Here is an 8,664-nt window from a genome sequence, read left to right on the forward strand (position 1 = left end):
GTATAAAAATAAATGAATCAAAAAATAATTTAAAAATAAAAATATGTCTTATTAACATGGGAGGCCTTGAAAATCGACGGTAATTTCTTCATCGGCCATTTTTAACATAGAACTTATATAAACTTAAACTAAATTTCCGTCTTTTAACATGTGGAGGCNTGAATTTATTTTTGAAACACGCTGAAGCATGCACGTCTTCTTGAATTTAAAATTTAAAGTCATAGCTAAAATGGATTCATAATTTCGAAAAAATTATACACTAATTAAATTAAAGTAGAACAAAAGAAATATTGCTAAAACGGATTCCATAAGTTTGAAAAAATTTATACACTAATTAAATTAAAGTAGAACAAAAAAAGTATTTTTTTTCGAAACACGCTAAAGCATGCACGTCTTCTTGAATTTAAAATTAAAAGTCATAGCTAAATCGAATTTCATAATTTTGAAAAAATTATACACTAATAATTAAATTAAAGTAGACCAAAAGAAATATTATTTTTTTAAAAAAAAGCATGCTTGTCGACGTGTCTGATTCAGCAAACTATCTCTTATATAATAAGAGAATTTAATATAAAAATATAAATACACAAATTTCACACAGTAAAAAGAATGTTTGCATTTATTAAATATAATGATCATAATTTAGTATGAATCGTTGGTGGCTCAAATTGATAGCTACAACTTACATCAACCAATATTGAAAACCTTTCATTAATTGCTATAGAAAGTTAGAGAAGCTGAAAAGTTAGAATTGAATATTAATGAGTAAATTAATTCAGTTATTCAATTTTGTAGTTCAAACAATAATTAATTATTTATCACTCAACAAAAAAGCCATTCAAATTGGATGAGTGTTCATCAATTTTAGCTTGTACTTTTTTATTTTATTTTATTTTTGTTAATGATTACACTATGGTTAAGTAAAACTCATATCATATATATTACTTGCTAGTCTAGAAACTAGTTAAACTAGAATAGGGAGAAAGGTGAGCGAGAGGGAGGGCGGCGAATGAGATAGTCATGTGTCACAAATACATATGAATCACACTTAATATAGACTAGATACATGTATTTGCATGTGTTTGGTGTGATTACATGTATTTGGGATACCAGATACATGCGAAAGATATGGAAGAGAGGTAAGCAAAATTTATTATATAGCCAGATACATGCGAATCTACTTGAATATATTGTATCTAGAATAAATTACACATACTTTAATTCCATAAATCTCGAGATACATGTATCTGAACGCACCAAATTTTTGTAAGATTCGTAATATTATAAACTAAAATATATTTAGATAATTTATAATTATCTCATAAACTAATATAATTTTAATAAGTTTCTCTAAAATATCTCTCTATCTCTAAGGTTCACTCTTTGTGAATTGAACTCATAAATTGAGTTCTTAGATTGATGTTACAATTTGTTAGTGAGTATAAGCTATTGTAATTGCATTGACTTTAGAGCTTAGAAACTTATACCCATCTAAACTCTATTACTTCTTTAATCCTTATTTATTTGTCAAATTTTAACTTGATACATCTATTAAAAAATAATAATTAACATAGTGAGTTTACCATTCTATATTTATTGATAGAGTTTCAAATATATTTACTAACTATATTTTTTAATGATATTAACTCAATATTAATAAATTAAGGATATACTAATAAAAGGGAAGTGCTAAATGTCCAGAAAATTTAAAAAATTATAATTTTTATTTTATTTTAAAACAAACTGATTTTTTTCCATTTTTTAGATAAAAAAGTATTAAAGTTAAAAGGGTAAAAATGTTTAAAAAGATAAAATAACATAAATAAAATATCATTCTGGCCAAATTTTACCCATATTTTTTGGCCAAAAAGATTTTTTCCATAGTAAAAAATTATTCTTTCTTAATTTGTCAAAAATAAAATATATAACAAATAAATAAGAACAAGAAAGTAATAAACATGTGCATTTGTGATAGCAACCATTACAGCTGTGGTACACAGAAAATGATGGTCACTTTTAATGCAGTGTTAATTGTCTTTGCATTCCATGAGTGTAGCAATAATTATTTCCCTAAAAAGATCTAAATTAAAAGGAATTGAAATTTGTGTTTATGGAAGACAAAGAAACCTTGATTCTTTGAGTAAAAGTAAATTTGAACAAGGAGAAAGAGACTTGATTTCTGTGAAAGAAAGAAATGTCTATTAGTATTCCAATACATTTTTTTTTATCTCATTCATAGCCAAATTCAAGTAGCAACAAATTTACAATTCACATAGTTAACTTCAAATATTAATTTTCAGGAGGAATCTAAATATATTTTTGCTGATGTACGTCATGTAAATTAATTTTTCTTTACCCTTGTTTTCCTTGAGCAACAGTTGGAGTCACAATATTCTGGACAAAGACAAATATAATTTTTTAAGTACTATAAGTATTCCATGATTAGACACATTATCACATAACATTGTTTTAAATTTTTAAATGCCTTTTACTTTGATTTTGCCCTCATTTTATTTTTCATTCACACCGAAAAACTGTTTTAAAAATACCGAATCAAAGTTGAAAAATGGAACCAAACTAGTTTAATTCAGTATTTGGTCCACACTTACAGATTACTGTCATTTGAAAAATAAAATTTTGTCTCTGGTTCTAAAAAAGGGAAGAGTTAAAATATTTGATTATTCTGGCTACTTAATTTGCCGGTAACACGCTTGTCATTTAATCTTGTGCTACAATCATCAAGATGTTTGTCTGGTTTTATCTTTCATTGTAAATATTGGTTTATAATTTATAAGGACTGATAATTTTAATCTTCAAATTTATGAGATAAGGAACTTCATACACTAAATATCTACTATATAAGTAAAGGACACACATGTTAATTACCCAATGATCTATTCAAATGATACTTTATTAAATTAAGTAAACAAAATAACAATCTTTACATATATAGGATGAAAAGACAATACTATAACTTAAACCATATGGTTAATAATATATCCTAACAAAAATAATTTCACACACTATAACTTAGAGAGATGAGTACGAAAAACATTGTAGCTTAGAGATACATGTCCTTAGCTAATCTTGGTTTTACCTGAGCAAGAAATGGTAAGGGAAAAAAATGATTAATCTTAGAAGACTCATTTAAATCATTACATGGTAAATTCTAGGTAAATCCTTGAAGAAATCTAGCAAGTAACATTGTAGTAATTGTTGAACCAAGTTTCACAGCTGGACAACTTCGTCATCCAGTACTAAATGATGACAAACGTAAGTTTGAATCAGTGAGAACTACTTCACCAGCATCTTCCATTCTGAGGTGGCGCTCCGACTTGAACTTTAATGGATCCTCCCACACTCTAGAATTCCGAGCAAGTCCAATACAACTTAATGGCACTATACTCCCTTTAGGGATGAAGTACTTTTCACCGACGATGGTATCAGAGACAGACACACGAGGAACATTAAAAGTCATAGCGTGGTGCAGTCGAAAGGTCTCTTTCATTGTAATCACCATGACCCGGAAGGTCATATTTGGAAATTTTGAATATTCATTTAACTAGAGTGAATTAATTGACGGTTAATTATTAAATAGCTAATTTTAGTTAATGCTTAATGGGTCAGGTTTTTAATTTATTTATACCACTTGACCATATAGGGAAATAAATTATTAGGGTTGAGAATTTATGGATCACAACTTAAGAAAAGAAGAAGAGAACGAAAATTACTTGTGGGAAGAGCCGACGTAGAAATCGAAAGATTACTTTCAGGTAATACGAATTTGCTATGTGTTTTTCCTTTTAAATTATTATTAAAATATGCTGGTAATTAAGGAGTTTTGATCTTCAATCCCTGTCAATATTGTTTTATTCAAACTGATGGGCAAGTATCATTTATGGGTCACTTGTTGGCAAATTTTAGTGGATAAATTATAGAGTAATTATGACCAATGATTGGGGATGATAATCCAATCATTGAAGGATGGTATATTATAGTGTAAATGCACATACAACGTTCTGCTATTAGCTCAAGCCTAAGTATCGTTCCGTAAGTTTAAGTATCATTCCATAAGTGGTTTTGATTCCATATTTTTTTTATAATTACCGTATAATTCAAGTTTTTCTATATTGAAATAGATAATTAAATATTAGGGGTATAATCTTATATAAATACCATTAGTTTTATGATATTGGAAAAAAAATTTGGACTTAGCCCTAGGCTTGAAGTTTAGGAACTTGATTATAGAGTTGGGTGTTGTTAGTTTCGAAATCTTATTGTGGTCATGTACTTGAATAGATTGCATTGATTTGGAAGTTCAACGGAAGGGGGAGATTCAAGTCCCGGAGTGAATTCTTGATTGATTGAGGCAACTGGATTTCTAAACCCTTGTTAAGTGTATGAAATTTGTGTATTTTCTTGTGGTATGTGTTTGGGAGTAATGGGACTTGGTGAAGGGTTGACTTCTCCACATTGACTAATTCTAATGATGAAAAAGGGGTAATAAAAGGCAATGTGATTAATTGTTTGTGTGTGATGTGTTGAGAATGGTTTGAAAGACTTCGTTGAAAGACATTTTTCTAATAAAAAAAACTTTAAAAAATGGAATAGACCATGGGTAAGGGTGAATGATGGGGTCTCGTACCAATGGTGTGATGGGCATTAGTACGAGTACTGGTGTTATAAATGGAAAGTTTATTACTATAGAATGCGGGTTGTAGTCCTAGAATGCCAAAGCATATGGGCATTAGCTGATATATTATTGACTGGATTTATTATGTGTGATTGTGTTCTTTATTGAACCCGTATACTTGTGATAGCTGAGGTGATTACATATTATATTGATATTTGATTGAGATGCATCATCCTTTTTATTGAAATCATATTGTGCATATGCATTGGCATGAGATTGAGTATAAGTTAGTAGACACGTGGAGATCGTCCATGCTGGGGATGGTGAGATGTTAAGATTATAATTTGGGCACATGAAGATTGTCCATGTGGAATTTGTTTGATTTATGATAGTGTGTTGAGATCATCCGTACAGACACGTGGAGATCGACCGTGTCGGTATACGGACCTCGCGAGTCCCCCATGGGTCATGAACTCTCGATGTATTTCCGAGGAGTATCATGTATATACGGTTGAGAGAGTACTTGGTATTTTGAGACATTTCATTTTATGGAGTCATATTGCATTGCATCCCATGACATCCTTCATTCTTGATGATTATGTGTTTTATTGGTGGTTGGAAAGTACTTGATATTTGATTACCTCTATTTGATGAACTTGATCTTGTGTGTTGTTGATATTGTGAGTGCCTTTTTGTGGAAATTGTGATTGATGAATATTGAGTTTGTTGTTGAGTGTATATGTAATTTGTTAAAGTGATTGTTGTTGAGCTGGGTGCTATGTAAATTGTGAACTGTTAGGCTAGGCTGATTTTATGCAGGTTGTAGTTGTGGAGGTTCGGTTGGTGTGTAAGAAGTACCCATATTTTACTTGTTGAGTACCGTGTGGTTTGGTACTCACCCCTTACTTCTACATTTTTGTAGGTTACTAGCCCGGACCTTTGTGATAGTTTCTCTTCTCCTTGTCTGAGGCTTCTTATGGAAGTTTGTAAGGTAGTTGTTTGTCATTTCAGCGAACCTTCTTACTCCTATTATGATCTTGTTCTACTGTAGAAATAATGTCATATGAGGCTTGTATTATTCTTTTGATTCAGTTGTAATACTCAGAGGCTTGCACACGTGACAACAAGGTTTTGGGGATTTAGTTAAGTCGACTTGTTATCCGTTTTAGTAATTGTTATTGGACTTTTGTTTTATTTCCGCATTTTTATCTAAACGATTGGGTTTTAGGCAGGCTTGTCAGCGGGATAAGACAAGTGCCATCACATCCATTTTTGAATCGTGACATTTACGCAAGCCTTAACATAATTTCGCCTTGACAAGTCTGATTCTTGAACCCATCTATTGATCCCAACAACAGTGTTAAGTTCTTCTATAGCCTTTTTGCATTAACTTTGGTTGATTCAACATTTCTGCAATTGCCCATTCAACTGTATTTGAAGGATTATCCATTGTTGCCAGCATGAGTTCCTGTACATTATTTGTTTGTAACCATGTCAACACTTTTTGACGAGATGAGCAATAATTTATGTTTAAATTTTATTTTTTATGATGAGTTAATAGGTAGAAGGGAATGAGAATGTACTACTTATCAAAAGTGCATATTTTAGAGAGATGATGTGTTTGGTCAAACATTTAAGAAGAATAAGTGTTTTTGAGTAGCAGCAAAAGTTAAGTATAAAGTATTGTATTAACAAATATTAACAAAAATATTTTTTAAATTAATTAGCCAAACACAAATTGACAAAAATATTTTTTAAATTGATTAGCCAAACATAAATTGCTACGATCCTCCAAAAGTATATTTTTTATGAAGCTATAAACTCATTCCAAAATAAGCATATTTTGAAGCTTGATCAGATAGTCTATCAATCATAAAATTAGACAAAGGTGATAAAACAAAGTATAAGTAATTGAATGTATACTTACTAGCACTTGTGCCTTAATCTCTTTAACATTCATCAATGGATTTCCATTTGTATCTTTGAGCATGATAAGAACATCAAGGATGTTCTCTTCCAAAGATTTGTTGCCATCTTTCCATATTTGAATCCTATGATCAACTTCAATATCTATATGTTTTGTTGCTTTAGCATAGGCTTCCTTGATAATTGCCTTGTGACCATCCAAATAAAAAACACTTAACCATGGTAAGTAATCTGATATACTAAAACAATAAACATATTCAAGAAGTGTAAAAACTGCATCAATTTGCTCCTCATCTTGTTCTATAATTCCAAATAATGATCTCTTGCTATAAATCATATTCCTAATTACATTCCCACAATGATATCTTGTCACTTTCCTCAAATTATAACAAGTTGGTTGTTGCATTGATTGTAAATAAATCTATGAAGGTGGTTAGCTTCTTCGTCCCTTTTACAACGAAGCCATTGAAAAGATGTTGGTGACAACACATGAGAAGTAGAAATAATAATAAAATAATGAAAACGTGAAATAGAGAGTGTGAATAGTAGTTCTCCAAATTTGGAGAACTACTATTCAACTCTAAATTTGAAGAATAGAGGGTGATTTGGAGGTGGGTTGGAGTGTCATTCTCTATTTTACTCTCCAAATATAGAGGTGGGTTGTAGATGGTCTAAGAGGGCTCAAATGAACGCAGTTAGTCGACTAATTAAAATTGAATCTGCCATAGATTAAGATTATCACAACTTTTACTGTGTATTTGTTCATTAGTCTTTCCGAATATGATTGATAGACTCCATCTCTTCTTCTACTGGTTGACACATTCCAAAAAGGACCTCACAATTATAGAGTGACATGAACAACAACACGTAGAAAATTAGATACATCAAAGGTAGAATACTTAAAGACCAACATAAACTTGACGCGTTTTATTCGAGTATGTTTTAAAGATTGAGCATGAGTATATATTTATTGGGAGTAGTATTGAGCACCGATATGGGGATGAGTTCAGCAACTCACATTCCTCATAAACCATGCAACCAAAAGGGTCGTACTTTTTAGACGATTTCTTATCGCTTTTAAGCATAGTTTAGTGGATCCACTTAGTTGAGGTGTTCTATACCCCGACAAGGTATAGGACAANAATGAACGTAACTAATGACATGTAAAAAAAATACAATTTAAAAATTAACTGATAAAAAATCCTAAATTTTGATAAATAAGGATAGTTATCAATAAACTTATTTAAAATTATAAAAAAAAATTATTTTGAACTATTAAATAAGTAAAACTTAAAATTTGCGAAATTTTGAAAATGTTAGGCCAAAATTGGGTGTCAACACAGTTATCTATGCTTCCAGTTCTCTTTACATGCTTGTACATTCAATATACTGGATGTCATTCGACCTGCATCTTATTTATGATGCAGATACAGGTGTTCAGGGTCATCAATAGGCGTTTCGTTAATACCATTTGCACTCCAGCTAGTTTTGGTGAGCCTCTTTGCTTTTTGGAGGGCTTCACATCTATTTTCTGCTTTGGTTAAGTTGTTGAGGGTTCTGTCCCGACATCTATTCTAGTATTAGAGGCTTCATAGTTAAATATTAAGAAGTCTCTCATTATTTCCCCTTTTTGTTGAGATGTTCTGAGTTTTTGAGATAGTTGATTGTAACTTACTAAGTATTTCCAGATGTTCATTTGAGTTAAGTTTTATTTTAAACTATAAAGTTTAATCATGCATTTGAAGCTCCCATGTTGCTTGAGTAAATCTTCCACTAAGTAGTCAGTAAAGCTAAGGGTTCGCTTGGGAATCAGCGATGATTATCAAGTGATGGCCGCGTCCAGGGTGTAGGCTCGGGACGTGACACTTTAACTGTGAGGTTCTAATGATTCACGGTTAGGTTTTCCATGATATACTCTTTTTTTTTACCCTCCCTAGGAGCTCCCACCCCTTTTGATCCCTTGGTGGCTCGAACTCGCAACCTTTGGGTTGGAAGTGAAGGGTGCTTACCATCCGAGCAACTCCCTCTCGTCTTCCATGATATACTCATTCATGCATTTTGCTAGTTTTTTTTTCTGAATACATTCGCGTATACGTGTGTGCATT

The 8,664-nt window shown here is 31.2% G+C and overlaps 1 pseudogene; it reads right to left on the reverse strand.

Moving 5' to 3' along the window:
- Positions 1–3,061: 3,061 nt before the first annotated feature.
- On the reverse strand, positions 3,062–7,051 carry LOC125851340 (phenylalanine N-monooxygenase CYP79D16-like; annotated as a pseudogene).
- Positions 7,052–8,664: the final 1,613 nt, after the last annotated feature.

The sequence above is a fragment of the Solanum stenotomum genome, unplaced genomic scaffold (genome assembly GCF_019186545.1).
Source record: "Solanum stenotomum isolate F172 unplaced genomic scaffold, ASM1918654v1 scaffold24638, whole genome shotgun sequence".
NCBI classification, from domain to species: domain Eukaryota; kingdom Viridiplantae; phylum Streptophyta; class Magnoliopsida; order Solanales; family Solanaceae; genus Solanum; species Solanum stenotomum.